Source organism: Anabrus simplex, chromosome 4, assembly GCF_040414725.1.
Source record: "Anabrus simplex isolate iqAnaSimp1 chromosome 4, ASM4041472v1, whole genome shotgun sequence".
Taxonomy (NCBI): Eukaryota; Metazoa; Arthropoda; class Insecta; order Orthoptera; family Tettigoniidae; genus Anabrus; species Anabrus simplex.
In genome coordinates, this window is record NC_090268.1 from 40,664,552 (window position 1) to 40,683,642 (window position 19,091).

Consider the following 19,091-nt stretch of genomic DNA (forward strand, 5'->3'; position numbering starts at 1 on the left):
GCATTTTATGTCCTCCTGACTTCTGCCATCGTTCGTTATTTTGCTACCCAAGTAACAATATTAATCTACTTCCTTTAAGACTAAATTTCCTAATTTAATATTACCTGCATTACCCGACTTCATACGACTGCACTCCATTACTTTTGTTTTGGACTTAGTTATTTTCATCTTGTACTCCTTCCCCAAGACTCCATCTGTAACATTCAGCAATTTCTCCACATCTTCTGCAGTCTCAGATAAAATAACAATATCATCGGCAAGTCTCAGGATTTTGATTTCCTCTCCTTGAACTGTGATTCCCTTTCCAAATTCCTCTTTGATTTTCTTTACTACCTGTTCTACGTAAATATTGAAAAGGAGGGTGGGGGCAGGCTAACTATAGCCTTGCATCACTCCTTTCTGGATTGCTGCATCTGTTTCAAAGCCCTGGATTCTTACAACTGCAGACTAATTTTTGTACAGATTGTAGATACCGTACTTTTCTTTCTCGGTGTTTGATCCCGATTACCTTCAGAATCTCAGATAGCTTGGTGCAATCAACATTATTAAATGTATTTTCTAGATCTACGAACGCCATGTACGTCGACTTATCCTTCTTAATTCAATCCTCTAAGATCAGACGTAAAGTCAGGATTGCTTCACGTGTTCCTACATTTCTTCTGAAGCCAAATTGATCTCCTCCCAGCTCAGTTTCAACTTGTCTTTCCGTTCTTCTGTAAATAAAAATGAAAACCTACAGCCTGTGTTCCAGTCCTTGACCGGGTCAGGGATGAAATGAATAAACCATATATAGGCTATTAGTACGATGAGGTCGCCACTCCCAAAGTGATTTATTAATGACTGATAAATGCTATGAAATGATATTGGAGAGTGTTGCTGTAATGAAAGATGACAGGGAAAAACTGGAGTACCCAGAGAAAAACGTGTCCAGCCTCCGCTTTGTCCAGTACAAATCTCATATGGAGAGACCAGGATTTGAACCACGGTATCCAGCGGTGAGAGGCCAACGCGCTGCCACCTGGGCCACCAAGGCTTGTTTCTTCTGTGAATAATATATGTTAAAATTTTGCAGGTGTGAGATACTAAAGAAACTAATGGTGTGGTAGTTTTCACACTTGTCAGCACTGGCTTTCTTGGGGGTAGGTATAACAACATTATGCAAAAATCGGATGGCACTTTTCCTGTCTCATACATCTTACACCTAAGTGGAATAACCTCGCCATGATAGTTTCTCCTAAAGCAGTCAGTAATTCTGAGGGAATGTCATCAATTCCAGGTGCCTTGTTCCTATTTACTGTAGGTCTCTCAAAGCTCTGTCGAATTCTGACCTCAAGATTGGGTCTCCCATTTCATCAGCATCAACAGCCTCTTCTTGTTCCAGAAACATATCATGTACATCTTTACCTTGGTACAACTGTTGGATATGATCCTGCCATCTTTCTGCCTTGTCTTCTTTCCGTAGAAGTGTTTTACCGTCTGAGCTCTTAATATCCATACACCTACTGTCGGATTTTTTATTATGGACACTCGAGTTTAGGCTTTAATTACAAACGAACCAATAGGCCTATTGCAATGCGAGTTATACCAATATTTTCCTTGTTTAATTCTACATCTATATATATAAAATAAGAGTTTTGTCTGTACATTGCTCAGAATGTGAAAAGAATGGTATGTCTGTGTCGGTCATGTCCACAGTAACAAGAAAATGCATTTTTTACATTTCCGCAATTTCTGTCTGTCTGTCTGTCTGTCTGTCTGTCTGTCTGTCTGTCTGTCTGTCTGTCTGTACACGCATCACTAGAAAACGGCTATAGAGAATTTAATGAAAATCAGTATGCAAAGTCGGGGAATTTGTCGCTACAATCTAGGCTATAAATAATTTTATTCACGCTGATTGAAATGGTAGTTTAGGGGAAGGCCTAAAATTTAATTTTCAAATATTTATTTTATTAGTGGTCCTATCTTGATAAAAACCGGTATACAAAGTCGGGCAATAACTCGCTACAATCTAGGCTATAAATAATTTTATACACGCTGAGTGAAATGGTAGTTTAGGGGAAGGCCTAAAATCTAATTCTTAAATATTTGCATTATTAGTGGTCCTATCTCATTGAAAATTGGTATGCGAAATCGGAGAATGAGCCACTACAATATAAGTATATAAATCATTTAATTAACGCTGAGTGAAATGGTAGTTTAGTGGGAGGCCTAACATTTAATTCTCAAATATTTACATTATTAGTCTTCGTATCGATAAATACTACATAACCAAAGTTATATAAAATTAATTTTCCAACCATTTATGTCTTATACATTTTACCGCACTGGCTATGATAACACAGATATTCATGAATTTGTATTTTTGTTGCTAAGTCCATATCAACACCGAGCCACGAGAAAATAGGTAAACAGAATTTAATGAAAATCGGTATATAGAATCGGGGAATAAGAAACTACAGTCTAAACTATAAACAATTTATAGAGAACACAATTTCCGGTCATTTTTGTTTTGTTCAGTTTTAACGCACCGACTATGATAATAGTGGTATTTCAGAGTCGGAAGAAAACTAAATGTGAAGGCCTACAATATCGAAAGTGCATAACATTAATCAACAATAACGTTACATTGACCATTGTTTGTTGTGATGAGCTTTGTGTCTTCTGTTGCCAGTCATGTCCGATGGACGGGATTACTGCTGCATACCGAGTATTTTATAAAAATTTGCTTAAGTCGCACCGACACAGATAGGTATTATGGCGACGATGGGATAGGAAAGGGCTAGGAGTGGAAAGGAAGCGACCCTGACGTTAATTACGGTACAGCCCTTATATTTGCCGGGTGTGAAAATGGAAGACCACAGAAAACCATCTTCAGGGCTGTCGATAGTGGTTTTCGAACCCACTACCTCCCGAACGCAAACTCACAGCTGCGCACCCCTAACCGCACGGCCAACTCGCCTGGTCGTACCGAGTAGGTCTATAACAGCCTGCCTGAATATTAGCGGGAAGTAGCTGGGGAGTCAGATAGCTTTCTTCTTAAGCATGCCATTCCTCTGATTCTTCTGATACTACTGGTACGTAACAAAGTGGTTCATCATGGCATTCGAGCTATTCAATCCCTATACTGAGGCATTGAATGGAATGAGCAGTGTGTATATTTAACGGAACATGGCAGACGAGTGTTCACGGCTGTCTGCGGCCTGGTCATTCCAGCACTGGAACTTTGGACTGTTAGATTGGCATCGTAGTACTGTTCATTAAAAGTGAGAACATGTGCGGTTTTTCATTTGAGCGAGTATTTTATATGATAACATTGCTTTTAAACCCTACATTCCTACTGACGTTTTTGTAATGGCCTAAGTTAACTGTAGTTAAGAAAACCACAAAGACAGTCTTTCTGAGAATCCCGTAGCAAAGCACGGGTACATCAGCTAGTTAGCATATATAAAACACATTATTTCTGACATTCATTAAGTATTTTTTATTTGTGGTTGTAATAAATATTGCCCGGGTTTTTGGCTTCTTCTCTAGGAAGCGCTCACTTAGAAATATGTATGTTGGGTATTCAACCCGAAGGCTGGTTTGATCCTCCACAGCTCCACCAAAAGCTAGCATAGATAGCCCAGGCATCACTGAAGAGGCATACTAGGGAAATGAGGAGTGAGGTAGCTTCCCGTTGCTTTCCTCACCGAGCCAGAAGTTGCTATTACACATCAGTCTGCCAAGCCCAGTGAAATGCATGCACCAACTGATCCTATGAGCAATATTTTCACACCATTCATAACAGGGACTGGCTGTATAAGGAGTGATATTACTAGCATCGCTCATACCTCAGTCACTTTCATATTGTCAAAGCCAAGGACAAAACTGAGACAGCTCAATGAAAGTAACGAATTGCTGTAGCCCATACCAGAAGACATAGTGCACTTTAAACACTACATCTCACTAGCAAGGGCATAGTAATGAAATTTTTATATGTTATAATGACATGTACTTGTAGTGTAATACTCAAGTTACAATTTTTTTCAACCACCCCGAAAAATGTTCTCATCATTTTTCTAAAGCAACTCTTTCTCAGCCCAGGATAAATGTACAGCAGCAAACTTGGGCTTGTTTTGAATCATTTAGTCATGGTTATCATAAACTACAACTGTAACCGTACAGTGTGGTACAGAATTTATGAAGAGTAATATTGAAAGGAGGTTTTGTGTACGCCAGACCGTGCGAATAACAGCAGGCCGGCGGGTGAAATCGGGCACAGTGTTGCCACGTTCAGTAGTAATGTCGCGCGCAACAAACAAAGCTTTTCGTTACTTTCAACCTTTAATTTTATTTTCTCTTATAACTTCCTTTTCCCATCACCTTTTCTCATAAGGGCTTTGCACCTTCAGTGGCAGGTTTAAAAATGGTTGACTTCCTAATTTAGAAATATCACACTGTACAATTTTTACAAGAGTTATTTGCATTATTATTTACATATATTTACAATATTTAATTGTATCAATTTTCTTCTTCTGAAAATTCACTGTGTTCTGATGAATCGGTGTTGGTTATGACTGGCTCGAAACAAGAGACATTTTCAGACAGTCCATCTTTTTCCCAGTAGTGGTCTTCAGTTTTCTTAGCATGTTTAATACATTGTTTCCAGAGTTCAGAGGTAACGGTATGTAAGGCTTCTCGGCATAAAGCGTTAATTGCTTCCATATCTCTACCATTTTCTTATTTGTTAGCCATATTTGTTTTTGCTATTTTCCCTTTTACGTAAGCCCAAATGAACGCGATTGGATTGAGCTCGCAATGGGCCACTGGTAGCCAAACAAGCTGTACATCTGGTCGAAGTTGTTTAGTCAGTTGTTCCAGCTTCTTTACCGGTGTTTGAAAATAAAGCCTGGCAAGGGCAATCAGCTCTGATTTAGTTAATATGTTATAATCGTCAACTTCAGATGGTAGTGAAATATTCTTTGATGTTATCCAAGATATAATATCAGGTTTCAGCCATGACATGTTCGGGTTTTTAGATGAAGGATCGACCATCGTATGATACGAAGCTTGATCTATAATGACAGCCGACCTTTGAGGCAATGAACTCAGGACTTTCGTGAACCATTCTTCATAATGAGTCGAGTTAATCTCATTGTGGTAATTACCACTTCCTTTCCTGCCAATAAAACAAAGTTCTTCACCATCAAGAAATCCTTCTTCACTTCCGATGTGTAAAATTATGATGCGTTTCTCAGCTCCAGGCGGTGTTTTGAACCCTCCACGCCATCGATAAATTTGCTGAATATACCCTCTGTACAGATTACTAGATGTATTCTTGGTTAAACCATGGGAAATTGTTGATAATACTGAGGTAATTGAAGGGATAGGTGACCATAAAGCTGTAGTAATGGATATAGGACTGGTGCCAGAAAGGCTTAATAAGAAAGTCACACAAGATAAGAAATTGTACAGAAAAACTAAAGTTGAAGAATTTGGGACTTACCTTAAATCACAATTCAGCTCGTTACCTGGGCCCAGTTTGGAACAAAGAATACCATTGCATTCCCGTCCGTGACTGTCGCCGATCAGCAAGATCTTCCTCATCTGGGTTGTATTCCTCACTCCAGTTGTGGCGAGTGTGAGGATGGATTGCAAGCTGATAAAAGCCGCTGATGAGGTCAAGTTTAATCGCTTTGTGGTGCACTGGTATGGCAGCGAGGGCGTCAGCTGGGCCTTGCAGAGAAAACTTTGGTCGAATGTGTACAACTTTGTAGGATAATGTCGTCTGCTTTGATTGGTTCTGCCTCCTGTCCCCGCTTGACAACTGCTCCAGAGCCAGCTTACTCCCTCGCTTTTATAGCCGCTTGGCACGGCGCATGTAGGGGAAACCAGCACTGGCGCAGCCCAGCCGGGACAAGAGGCTAGAACCGTGAGGTCCCCCTGAAGGGGGTGACCCCACCCATGCTGTTTATTAAATTCTAATCATACAGTAGACTGCCTACAAGCATTGTACACAAAAATAACGAATAATGAAAATACAATGAGAGATAATACAAGAAAAAGGACAAATATACAACAATAAACTACTGGTACTTGTCTGGAGGTTTCTTCCACCGTGGCCTGCGTCGTACGGGCGTGCGTATCATCCTGTGCAGCCGTGTAACTGGAGTCCGGCGGTCCTCGTCCGTGGGTGCTGGCAGTGGGCTCCGGAGATTCCGAGGGAGCAGAATCACTGGAGTTGGAAGTGTAGACAGGTCTACTGTTGAGCGGCTGCTGCTGGAGCTGCTGCCACTCCACGTCCTCTTCCACCGCGACCGCCGCGCCCTCTCCCCCTGGCTGGTAAGGGGCGGCTGACCGTCCGTTGTGGTTGAGGTTGAAACTGGAACCCGGCCGGCAGTTCCGCGATTTCGTCCCTGGTTGCTTAGTCCAGCTGGATGGCAGAGTTCCAGCCTCGGGACAGGGCGATATATAACAGATTCGCCCTGTTGAAAGAGTATTTTCTTTGCACCTGGTCCAGGGAATACCAGGCTGAGAGCAGCCATAGAGTGGTGGCGACATCATGGTGGTCACGACCTGCTGGTAGAGAGTGGAGCATACTCTCGAGCGTTGAAGCAATCTGATAAACCCGGTGGTCGGGCGGCGTCTCGAGACCCTTGCTGTAGGTTTGCGGCCGGAGGCTGCGAAAAGGGAAAGCTTGATCGTCCGGCTCCTGGTCCCCTCCTGTATCGTCCAATCCCAGTTCTGGTTCTAAAAAATGGTCATTCAGGGTCCGCATGTTCTGTGCCAGTTGATTGACTATCAATGTGAGGTCTTGTAGCGTTAGTGGGTTCTGCGCTGCTGGCTGATCTTGTGGTGGAGGTGGCTGTTGTGGCTGTTGCTGTGGCTGAGGTGCTGGCGGCTGGCTGGCTGCTGTGCTCGATCGGCTGACATGGTGCGAGTGATGACAATAGGAGTTACCGTGAGAGGTATGTCGGAGGCTGCACTACTTGTGCTGAGATGCTGTCTCTTGCGTTTGTTTACTTGGCGTACAGTTTCAGTTTCAGTTCCAGGATTTGACCGACAGCCAGTGCCCATCTCTGCATGATCGACGGAGCCAGCGAGTGGCCCATAGGAAGTCTGGTCCAGACGTAGCTTTTATTGCGATAACGAATGCCCCATGTACGAATGTCGAACGATTTAGTCCGTGCCAAGCGGCTATAAAAGTGAGGGGGTAAGCTGGCTCTGGAGCAGTCGTCAAGCGGGGACAGGAAGTCGTCGTCCCCACCGCCATCGTCCCAGTCTTCTTCTTCTTCTTCTTCTTCTTCTTCTTCTTCTTCTTCTTCTTCTTCTTCTTCTTCTTCTTCTTCTTCTTCTTCTTCTTCTTCTTCTTCTTCTCCTTCTCCTTCTCTAAAATGAATTGTTCAGTGTTTCACTAAGGACCCCGAATCTGTTCGAAAGTTTAACTGGATTTTAGTCCACTGTAGCTAGTCATAAACCTTATTTTCCGCCTAACCTAGGCCTAAATTCGGTCTCCCTATGAAGTTCACTAACCTGTTGTGTAAGTTCATCGTTCATTGCCTTCAGTTGAATGATTTCCATTTGTGGAGCATTTAAGTCCTCTTCCAATACCTCGATTATCTCTGCTTTATTTACACAATCCAATCGGAATTCGTCACACACTGTATACTCGCCATCTGTAGCATCCAACATGTCGTCTGATACCTCATCCACACAGTGTTTACAAATCTATGCATTACTATTTATACTATAATTATCTACTAAAATGCATTCCAAATGATACCATCTAGAACAAACTCACACTGTACACCATTTCTCAGACACTTTTTGTTCAAAACACACTTATTTCCACTCGTTTTACCAAAAAAATTAATGACCAACATGCTCCTGTGTACACGTTTGCGCCGCCATTTTATCTATCCATCTCCCTTTACATTTTATCTAACCCACCATAACGATTCAAACTTCTAACATTCCACACTCTGACTTACAGAATGTCAGTATCTATCTTCCCCTATCGTGTAGTCCCCCACCTGGAGATCTGAATGGGGATTATTTTACCTCCGGAATATTTTACCCATCATAAATTCATCATTCATTGAGAGAGAGCTGCATGTCCTCGGGAGTTAGTTACGGCTGTTGTTTCCCGTTGCTTTCAGCCGTGTAGCAGTATAAACATATTATATATATGAATATTGAATTTTCACGACCGCATTGTAATCGAAACTGATTTTCAACCTATTAGGTCGTGTTACGTACATTTAGTACGTGTTGAAGAGATGTTAAGTACAGAACAAAAATGGCCAACCAGACACCAGTGGGATCCGAACCCACAACCTCCCGATTTCGCGTCGGTTGCTCTACCAATTGCTTAGAGCAACCGACGCGAAATCGGGAGGTTGTGGGTTCGGATCCCATGGTAGAGCAACCGACGCGAAATCGGGAGGTTGTGGGTTCGGATCCCACTGGTGTCTGGTTGGCCATTTTTGTTCTGTACTTAACATCTCTTCAACACGTACTAAATGTACGTAACACGACCTAATAGGTTGAAAATCGGTTTCAAATATTATATATATTTTACTGAGGATGACCGTATTTTGGGTCGAAACATGTCTATCTAAAATTTCATCTGAATTGGATGTAATATCAAGTATTGACTAGGAGGATAATTAACACAGTTTTTGTACAATTTAAGTTCAACCATCAATACGGATCTAACTTGAGATTTATATTCTTTAACACATATCTTCAGGGGGGTGGGGGGAAGGAAAAAAGCTGCAATGACTTTCGTCCCAACCCTCATACAAATAGACCAAGCATTGAATTATCAAAGCTGAATTCTTTAAAATCTGAAATGGGGAACGTGCAAGTTACGAAGTTCAGAGTGCTTTAGAGAAATTTCCTGAGTTACAGAGCGGGCTAGTGATGCAAGTGTTGATGTAAATAGTGAGAAGGAGTGATCGAGGAATATTTTAATTTATCATGGATTCAATACTGTGAATTTTATACCCAAAAGTGAATCAAATAATACCACAAAAGAGTTAAATGACAATAAGTTTGATTTTTTTTTTTTAATTTGCTTTTCGTTTCACTGACTCAGATAGGTCTTATGGCGACCATGAGGTAGGAAAGGGCTAGGATCAGGAAGGAAGCGACCATGACCTTAATTAAGGTACAGCCCTAACATTTACCCGGTGTGAAAAAAAATTAATCCTTAAGGGTGTTAAATGGGGGTTACGACCTGAAAACAAATAAAGTAATTCCTCTAAAAACGTTTAACGTACAAAGACAAAATTCCAAATGGCAGTATATATTTTTAAATCTTAGTTGTAAAATAGGAATTATTTTGAAACATTCCACCTCTGAGGGATTAAATGAGGTGCATGCGATATTGTTATACATCCGGGTGTCTCCTGGGCAACGGACTAGGACTCTTCCTAGATGGTTGATTCTCTCACACCAGAAGTAACAGAGTTATTTAATATGAGATCCAACAAACGGTTCTTTTCAGAACCAACCTTAAGAGTCATTTCTGTTAACATTGAAGGCATAACATCTTGTAAAGAACAACTTTTGTATGAACTTTGTAACGACAAGCAGTGTGATGTTCTATGTGTTCAGGAAAAACACAGAGATATAAAGCAGAAACGCCCATTTGTTCCTGGCATGAAACTGATCGCTGAAAGACCACACACTCTGTATGGAAGTGCCGTTTTTGTGAAGCCGAATTTAGAAGTCAGAAGTGCTTGCCAGTCAGATGAAAACAATTTTGAAATTATCACCGTTGAGCTAAGTAACTGTGTAATCACCTCAGTCTATAAACCACCTGCAGCAGAATTTTACTTCATTCCACCCCACAATTTTGATAAAAGTAAAGCCTCCATTGTTATAGGTGATTTCAACAGTCACAGTCATGTATGGGGTTATGCACATGAGGACAAGAATGGTGAGACAGTTCTCTCGTGGGCTGAAAATTTTCAAATCGCCCTCATCCATGATAGCAAACTCTCTCCTTCTTTTAACAGTGGAAGATGGGGATGAGGCTATAATCCAGACCTCCTTTTTATTAGTGAAAGCATTATGCATACATGCACCAAAGCAGTATGTCCACCAATTCCAAACACACAACATAGGCCCATAATGTGCCAAATTTTGTCACCAATAAGATCTCAAGAAGTCCATTTTAGGCGAAGATACAACTTTAAGAAGGCTGACTGGGCAAGATTTTCCAACATACTGGATGAGAAGATTCTGAGCATCGCTCCTGTTCCTGAAGAGTACGACAAGTTTGTTGACATCGTCCAATTTTTTTCAAGGGGATCAATTCCAAGAGGTTGCAGAACCAATTTTATCAAAGGCATTAAACCTGAAACGGCCACTTTGCTAGAAGAATATTACAAGAAATATGAACTTGATCCTTTTAGTGAAGAAACATCAATCCTTGCATAAAGCGTTCTTTCCTCAGTATCACTGGCTAAAAGCGATGAGTGGATAAAATTAATGACAGATTGTGACATGAGCAAGAGCAGTCAGAAGGCCTGGAGACTTTTACGTCGTCTCAATAATGATAATACCCAAGCCAGCACATATGCTAATATAAAGGCAGATCAGATTGCCCATCAGTTGCTAGTAAATGGAAAATCAACCCGATCTAGAAATCTAGATAAGAAACCAATAACACGGAAGCCAAACCAAGAGAGCAACATACTATCTCCACCATTTACTGAAGCTGAACTGGAATCAGCACTGAGGAAGTGCAAATTGGGAAAAGCAGTTGGACTAGACGACATTCGAGTAGAGCAGATCAAAAATTTTGGTCCTGTTACGAGGCGTTGGCTACTGGAATTAATGAATATCTGTGTCCAAGAATGCAAGATTCCCAAAATCTGACGGAAGGGTAGAGTCATTGCTATCCCTGAACCAGGCAAAGATCGGCTGGATCCCAAAAGTTATAGGCCTATTTCCTTGCTCTGTCACCTGTACAAGGTCCTGGAGAGGTTCATTCTTGAGCGACTGATAGGAAAGGTGGAGTCGTCTCTTATACCACAGCAAGCTGGATTCCGAGAAGGAAAAAGTTGCACATCACAGGTATTAAACTTGACACAGCATATTGAGGATGGCTTTGAGAATCGGCTCATTACAGGCGCTGTCTTCATTGATATTTCTGCAGCTTATGACACAGTCAATCATCGGCTTCTTCTAACAAAATTGTATGACATCACCAAAGACTTCCATCTAATGTGCAACATTAAAAATATTCTCCAAAACCGAAGATTCTTTGTGGAATTTCAGGGGAAAAGAAGCAGATGGAGAACACAGAAGAATGGGTTACCGCAAGGCAGTGTGCTCGCACCACTGTTATTCAACATCTGTACTAACAATCAGCCTCTACCTGAAGGTACCCAGAGTTTTATCTATGGTGATGATTGTGCAGTCACTGCTCAGGCCAACTGTTTTGAAAAGGTAGACCAGACTTTATCCAAAGCTCTGAAAGAATTTACCAACTATTACAATGAAAATGACTTGAAGCCAAATCCTGCCAAAACTCATAGCTGTGTATTTCATCTCAATAACAAAAAAGCAGCTAAAACCTTACAAATCACCTGGGAAGGAATCCCTCTTCAACACTGTTCGACTCCAAAATATTTGGGAGTGATTCTGGACTGTGCGCTTACGTATAAGAAACATTGCCTAAACGTGAAACAAAAAGTGTCTGCCAGAAACAACATAGTGCAGAAACTTAGAGGCACCACCTGGGGAGCTCACCCTTGCACTGTGAGAAGAAGTGCGCTAGCACTGTGTCCATAAGTCCAGCCATGCCAAAAACATAGATGTAGCACTAAATGACACCTGCTGTATTATCACAGGTTGTTTAAGACCTACTCCCATAGATAAACTCCACTGTCTCGCTGATATAGCACCACCTGAAATCCGACGTGAGATTGCTGCTAGGCATGAGAAAAGCAAGGCTATGACTATGGAAGCCCATCCTTTGTATGCCTGTCAACCAGCACATCCTAGGTTGAAATCAAGAAAGAGTTTCTTTACAAACCACTGAAGCTCTTAAAGGAACACCACAACAAGCAAGAATCTCAATGTGGCGGGAAAAATGTCAACATTTGAGAGAATGGATGGTTCCAAAGGAAGAACTTCCTCCTGGACATACTGAAAAGTGGACAACATGGAAGGCTCTCAATCGATTACGCTCCAGTACCACAAGATGCAAGATCAACCTACAGAAATGGGGCCTTCCTGTGGAGACAGTTTACTGCAAGTGTGGTACTAAGCAGACTAACAAGCATCTTGTACTGTGTCCATCTTCTCCAGCCACTTGTACCATTAAAGATCTAATGAGGGCAACTCCAAATGCGCTTGTCGTGGCCAATTTTTGGTCAACCCGTGTTTAAAATTTCCTTGTTTAATTTTTGTCTCTCTTACTTTGTACTTATGACACGATAAATATATATATATCCCTCCAAAACCACATGACGTACGAAGTTGTAATTTTACAAGAAGGTTATCTTTTATGTCCTACATGTATGTCAAATTTTATGTACTTCAAAATGTTATTAATAATAATGATGTTATTGCTTTTATGTCCTACAAACTACTTTTATGGTTATCCAAGATGCTAAGTTGCCAGAATTTTGTCCCATGGGAGTTCTTTTACTTACTGGTAAATCTACCAACTTAAGGCTGCCATATTTGATCTCCTTCAAATACCACTGGACTGAGCCAGGAATGAACCTGTCAACTTGGGATCAGAAAGCCAGTGCCGTAACCATCAGAGCCACTCGGCGTGGCTTTACAATGTTTCTCTCCTAAGGAGTTCAGATGGGGATTGAAAATTACAATATTCATTTTTCCAAAAACCTTTCACGTATGAACTTAGAATATGTCCTAGATGTTAAATAAGAAATGTTTTTAAAACATTCTACCGCTAAAACAAAACATTCATTCCTCCATTACTGTTCGTCGTACGAAGCCAAAATTTCATGGGTTGGTCACACCTACGCCCTAGATGTTAAATAATATAGGGTTTTAAAACATTCCATTTGTATGAAGTTCAAATGAGTGTTAGATCTGAAAATAAATAAATATTCCTCCAAAATCGTTTGACATACAAGTTGAGGGTGTATTTGATAAGTTAGCCAACAGTGGACTCTCCAACTTTGAAAGATAACTTTCAATTTAAAACCATAGCAAAGTATAGGTATCATGCTAGTACTGTATAAAAGAAAACTGAAAAGGAAGAAGAAAAAAAAGAATGTTTGAACCAATACATATATCTAATTTGGTATAATACGTGTTTTTTGTACCTAAATGTAAAAGCTACATTTGGTAAAAATAGAATCACCCCCTGTGGGTGGGGGAAGCAGATGAAGAACACACCCACAGTATCCCCTGCTTGTTGTAAGAGGCGACTAAAAGGGGCAACCAAGGGATGATTGTATTAAAACCATGAAAATACTTGTGATTAGTAACTTCATGTGGAGAACACCATGGGTCGCCTTTAATTGCGAGTGGTACCACTATGTTAGATACACAATAGGTTTGTGATTAGTAGCAGCAGAGAGTGGTTCACTGTGGGTTTCCAGTACTCATGATTAGTACCATTGTGAGAAACACTACGGGTCTGGGCAATGCCTGTGATTAGCACCACTATATGAGCAACACCGTGGGTCTGTTTTACCTGTGATTTGTACCCACTGTTTGAGGAACACCATGGGAATACCGGTGCCTGTGATTAGTACACCTACGTGAGGAACTCCATGGGTTTGCATTGCCTATGAGTGGCATCATTATGTGAGAAACACCGTGAGTCTACGCTACTTTTGATTAGTACCACAACATGACAAATACCATGGTTCTGCTTTACTAGCAATAAGTACCATTATGAGGAGCCGTTGACCTGGTTTTTGGACCCCTTTAGACAACAAGCATCCTCGATTCAGGACAGTAATACTATACTGGTTTCCGGGTCGGATCCTCTGACTGTTTTAAATCCATATCCATCCATTCATTCTTCATCATATTTTTTATTCTGTTCAGTGGATGATTTTGTACTTTTAAACTGTCATTACATTTTGTACCATTTAGGGCCGATGACCTAGGTGTTGGGCTCCTTTAAACAACAAGCATAATCATCATCATTATCAAAAGTAGAATCAAAACTGAAGAATTTTCAATTCAGTCATAACTTCCCTTAATATTTTTTTGCAAGAAAGAATTTGGATTTATTTACAGGAAGAGGGAAACCTGAAATCAGCACAAAGTTATCATATTATATGTATTTATCATTGTAATAAACAAGGACAAGGAACTTATGAGATGTTATTAGTGTCTGCTTTAATAATTAATAATGACTTACACCACTGTCATTCTCAAGGCGTCTCTTATCCATGAATTATACTTCTGGTATTATTTCATGGTTCACTGCCAATATCCATTTTTATCTTCTTTCTTTTTCGTATTGAACGTGAAAAACTTTACACTAGTATTGCTATAATGTTCTGAATTATGGCAGTTCACGATACAGCAGTGTCGTTTAGTACGACGAGGATGTTCCTTATTGTCTCTGTATGTAAATTATGTGTTACAATATACTATTATACAGACAAGTAACAAATCTTTCCGTCAGTCAACACCACAGTCTTAAGTTTGTCAAAACCAGCATGATCTTCATGCTACCTCACTGTTTCACCACACTTGACTCTAGAAGTGCACATTCTCCATATGCATTTGACGGCTGTTGTACATATGCCTTAAATTGTTTGTATTTGTCGTCCACCTCCGTAGCGTAACGGTTAGTATTATTAGCTGCCGTCCTTGGGGGACCATGTTCGATTCTTGGTACTGTCGGAAATTAAAAAATGGCAGGAGGGCTAGTATGTAGTTAAAATGGTACATGCAGCTCGCCTCCATTGGGGGTGTGCCTGAAAAGAGCTGCACCACCTCAGTATGAGGACACTAGTCATTATTATACATAGCTGCAGCTGTGGATGAGTGGTAGAGTGTCGGCCTCTGGATCCCAAGATAGCGGGTTCAAACCCGGCTGAGGTAGTCAGATTTTTGAAGGGTGGAAAAAAGTCCATTTGACACTCCATGTCGTACGATGTCGGCATGTAAAAGATCTCTGGTGATGCATTTGGTGTTTAACCGACAAAATTCATTAAATTTCAGCCATAGACGCCCAAGAGAGTTCTGGTTTACTCGGTCTGCCAACTAGTGGGCCTAGAGTAAAACGGAACGTCGAAATTGACGAGCAGACAGGCAGATGGCATCAAATTGAAATGTCTGCACATGGTAGCTGAGGCCATACGATTATTATTATTATTGTTATTATTATTGTCAAGTTCATGGGTGAAATATCGGAGTCCTTTGAAGTCAAGACTGGTATGAGACAAAGGGATGGACTCTCACCAATTCTCTTTAACTGTGTCTTGGAAAAGGTGATAAGGAAGTGGAAAGAAGGAATCCCAGACAAAGAAGCATTCTGTATTGGAAGAGGGGCAGGTGCTATACGGATAGACTGCCTGGCATATGCTGATGATATCGCAGTCTTTGCCAGTGACATAGAAATAGCAAAGAAAAGAGTGGAACAACTCCATAGCATAGCAGAAATGACTGGACTGCAAATATCATACAGTAAGACTGAATTTATGACCAACATCAAAGAGGCTCCCCAAATATTAAAGTTGAAAGAGGGGAAAGTCAAAAGAGTAAAGAGCTTAAAGTATCTTGGAGAAATAGTTCAAGAGAATGGATCAGAGAAGCTAGCTCTGATAGAACGAGCGAGAAAAATGGAAACAGGGTATCAGCTCACTAGACACACCTACAACAAGAAAGCTTTGTCATATGGAGCCAAATTAAGACATCTGGACACAGTCATCAGACCTGAATGCTTATACGCAGCAGAAACATTGGACATGATTGGAAAGGGAGATCTAGAGAACATCAGAAAGAAAGAGAGGAAAATGCTCCGGAAGATCTTGGGCCCGAAAATGAAAGGTGGGGAGAGGAGACTTAGACCCAACAAAGAACTATACCAGAAGACAGAGGAAGTCGTCGTATTGATGAAAAAGCGAAGGCTTCAATTTTATGGACATCTACAGAGAATGGACACCAACCGACTAACAAAAAAGATTTTCAGCTTCTTCAGCCTAAGGAAGACGGAACCAAAATGGTTTCGGGAAGTAAGGACCGACCTGGCCAGGATAGGAGTAGAAAAAGAGGACGTACTGGACAGAAACAAATTTAGACAAAAAGTGAAGGAGTTCAAGGGTTTCCAGGAGACTGGGGAAGAACTTGTGAAGAAGAAGAAGAAGAAGAAGAAGAAGAAGAAGAAGAAGAAGAAGAAGAAGAAGAAGAAGAAGAAGAAGAAGAAGAAGAAGAAAACCTACACAGAAGAAAGAAGTCAGTGCAAGGATGAAGAAGTACTGGCAGAATGTGAAGTCAGGACTGGTGAAAAATAACGTAAATACTGTAAAACGTGGTCCATAGATGGCCGGAATGATAATAAATAAAATAAAATTATTATTATTATTATTATTATTATTATTATTATTATTATTATTATTATTATTATTATTATTATTATTATTATTATTTGTTGAATCTGAATTTTTTTTCTCAAAGTACAGAAAAAGTTAATGTGTTCCTGTTGCTGTGCAAAGCACTCCTTCAGCTTTTGAAGTGCAATTTTCTAGGTTTCTTCTGACATCTTTAGCTGACTGATGACTTATCTCGCTTCACAATCTACCAAATTCCGTAGATACGAGTGCTCATCAACTGGTGCTGTTGAGAAATTCTGATGAATTGCTGCCTCAAACTGCTGATAAAATCTTGGCCAGTCTAGGAATATACTTATGAAAAGTTTCATTTCGAGCTTTGGTAAGCGTTATCTCACAGTAGATAGGTGAACGGTAGCTCTTTCACTTTTATTTGCTTGTTGCTGGAAAAATTTGATGTCCGTGATCTTCTCGTTTGGTATTGCAATAAACTTTTGTCCTTCTAGCTGGCCGTTTTTGCGTTCTTCTGTGTCTTGTTTGTTTACATAATATTTGTTCAATTTCTGGATCCATTTCTGAATTTCATTCAGATCTTGCATTAAAACAGTATAAAGTATTGATTAGGTGGAAAACTCATCCTTCATACTTGTGTATAGTTCGTACAGTCGCTGAGCTCGTATTTTAATATTTTCTGTTCCATCACCAGTTATTGCTTATAACGTGTTAATGATCCTAGTTATCGAAGATCTGGTCACTGTTCTAATTTTTCTGCTTCTAAAACATGTACATATGCTGCTGTTGTCTCAACAGTGGCTGTATTTAGTCTCCTTAGATAATATCATGTTTCACTGATCTGTTATGTTATGCTATGGTGTATGGGTACGAGACTATACTTTACAATTACACAACTAATACAAACATAAAGTGTAACCTTGTTCTTTTCGTTAATCCTAAACCAAATTTAAATAATGACTTGCATTTACGAAGTACGTTGGGAACCTGGATATGCACTGAATTTGTTTGAAAGTTGCTCTTCAGTATTATGTTGTTACGGCAGTTTAACCTGTATTATACTTTTGTGAAGTGCTGGTACCATCACAGAGAGGTTGCTTCATATTGTGGACCGATGTTGAGATGTGCATTCGGTTAATAATGGTTGTAATGTTTATTCAACATATGCACTCATCTCTCAACTGTATAGCCATTTCAGAATGTACTAATTGAGACCTCACCTACATTATCAGGTTTCCCATTAACTTGGCATTGATGTTTCATGTTGCTTACTGGTGCTGCTGAATACCTTACCACATCTCCATTTCTGGCTCTTCCGTATGCACGTTTTGGCACCATTATTGCCGTTTGTTATACTGCAACATAATTTTTATTGCTTATTTAAAGGTCCACTTTGTCAATACAAATCAGTCTAGTATATTTACTAATACAACAAATACATAAATATATAAGTACATGTTTTGTGAATTCATTAATTTTCTCTTCTTCAGCTTGCAGATTAATATCACAGCATGTAATTGACCTTATTTAAAAAATAAAAAATTAAAAAAATAAAACTGGTAAAAAACAATACAATAGAACATATTAAAATTTCAAACATGAATGTGATTCATGTTATGTCCAGTCTTGTTCTGTAAAAAGTGTGTGAGAGTTCATTTACGGTGTTAATATTAAGCCGTATTGTTGTGGAGTGGCATCTGTGTGACCTCCATAAACCACATGTCCTTCATGGGTCTCATGTTGTTCTTCTTGATAAAGTTGAAAACAGTATGTGTCTGCTTATACCATAAACTTGTCACAATGCATCAACGGAAATGAATATATTTGTGTTTGATGATTAACCTGCCAGGTTAAATTGAACTTTCATTGTATTGGATGCAAAGGCGTTGAGATGTGTTAGCACTTTAAGTTCATTTGGCAAACTGTAGGACTGTCGAGCTAGCGAGTTGAACAATAATATGTTTTATTGTATTGTTTTTAACACGTTGAATAGCAGCTCCTCAGCAGATGATTTAAACCTCCAGCCCAGCCTTTTTAAATCCCCTCATCTCTATAGTGCACTATTTTTCATTAAATGTTACTGTACGATAACTGGTCGCTGAGCCTTTCGAGAATCGGTCTAATTTTATATAGCCTATCAGGATTCTCCTCATAATGACTGCTGTCGTTAAAGTGCAAGGATGAAGATATGTTTTTGAACCGGGTTCACGCCATGGTTTTCCAAAAAAATCTGTCCAGTACATTTTCAGATCTGGTTTTTTAATTATTCCGGTTACAAACATTAGTCCTAAAAACTTTTTCCATCTTATTTACGTCAACCGGTTTCCACCTCTGAATAATAGAATAGGCCTATTTAGTGAATGGACACGGTGCTGTCCTAATAACTTGATCCGCGTAAAGGTTTGTCTGATGGCATACATATTCAAGGAAATCATCATTTATAAATAAATTGACGAAAGATATAATTTTGTTTGTATTTTCAATGTCAACATTTAATCCTACCCTGCCAGTGAACTTGATTGCAGGCGGGCAATAATATTGGTTATTTGAATGTGCTGAATTTCACTTTGCCCAGAGTCTGGTATATCA

At 39.9% G+C, this 19,091-nt stretch overlaps 1 protein-coding gene across 2 annotated transcripts in view; it reads left to right on the forward strand.

Moving 5' to 3' along the window:
* SCaMC (Short Calcium-binding Mitochondrial Carrier) overlaps positions 1-19,091 on the forward strand; it is a 513,715-nt gene that overhangs the window by 487,782 nt on the left and 6,842 nt on the right. The gene's annotated exons all lie outside the window — the stretch shown is intronic.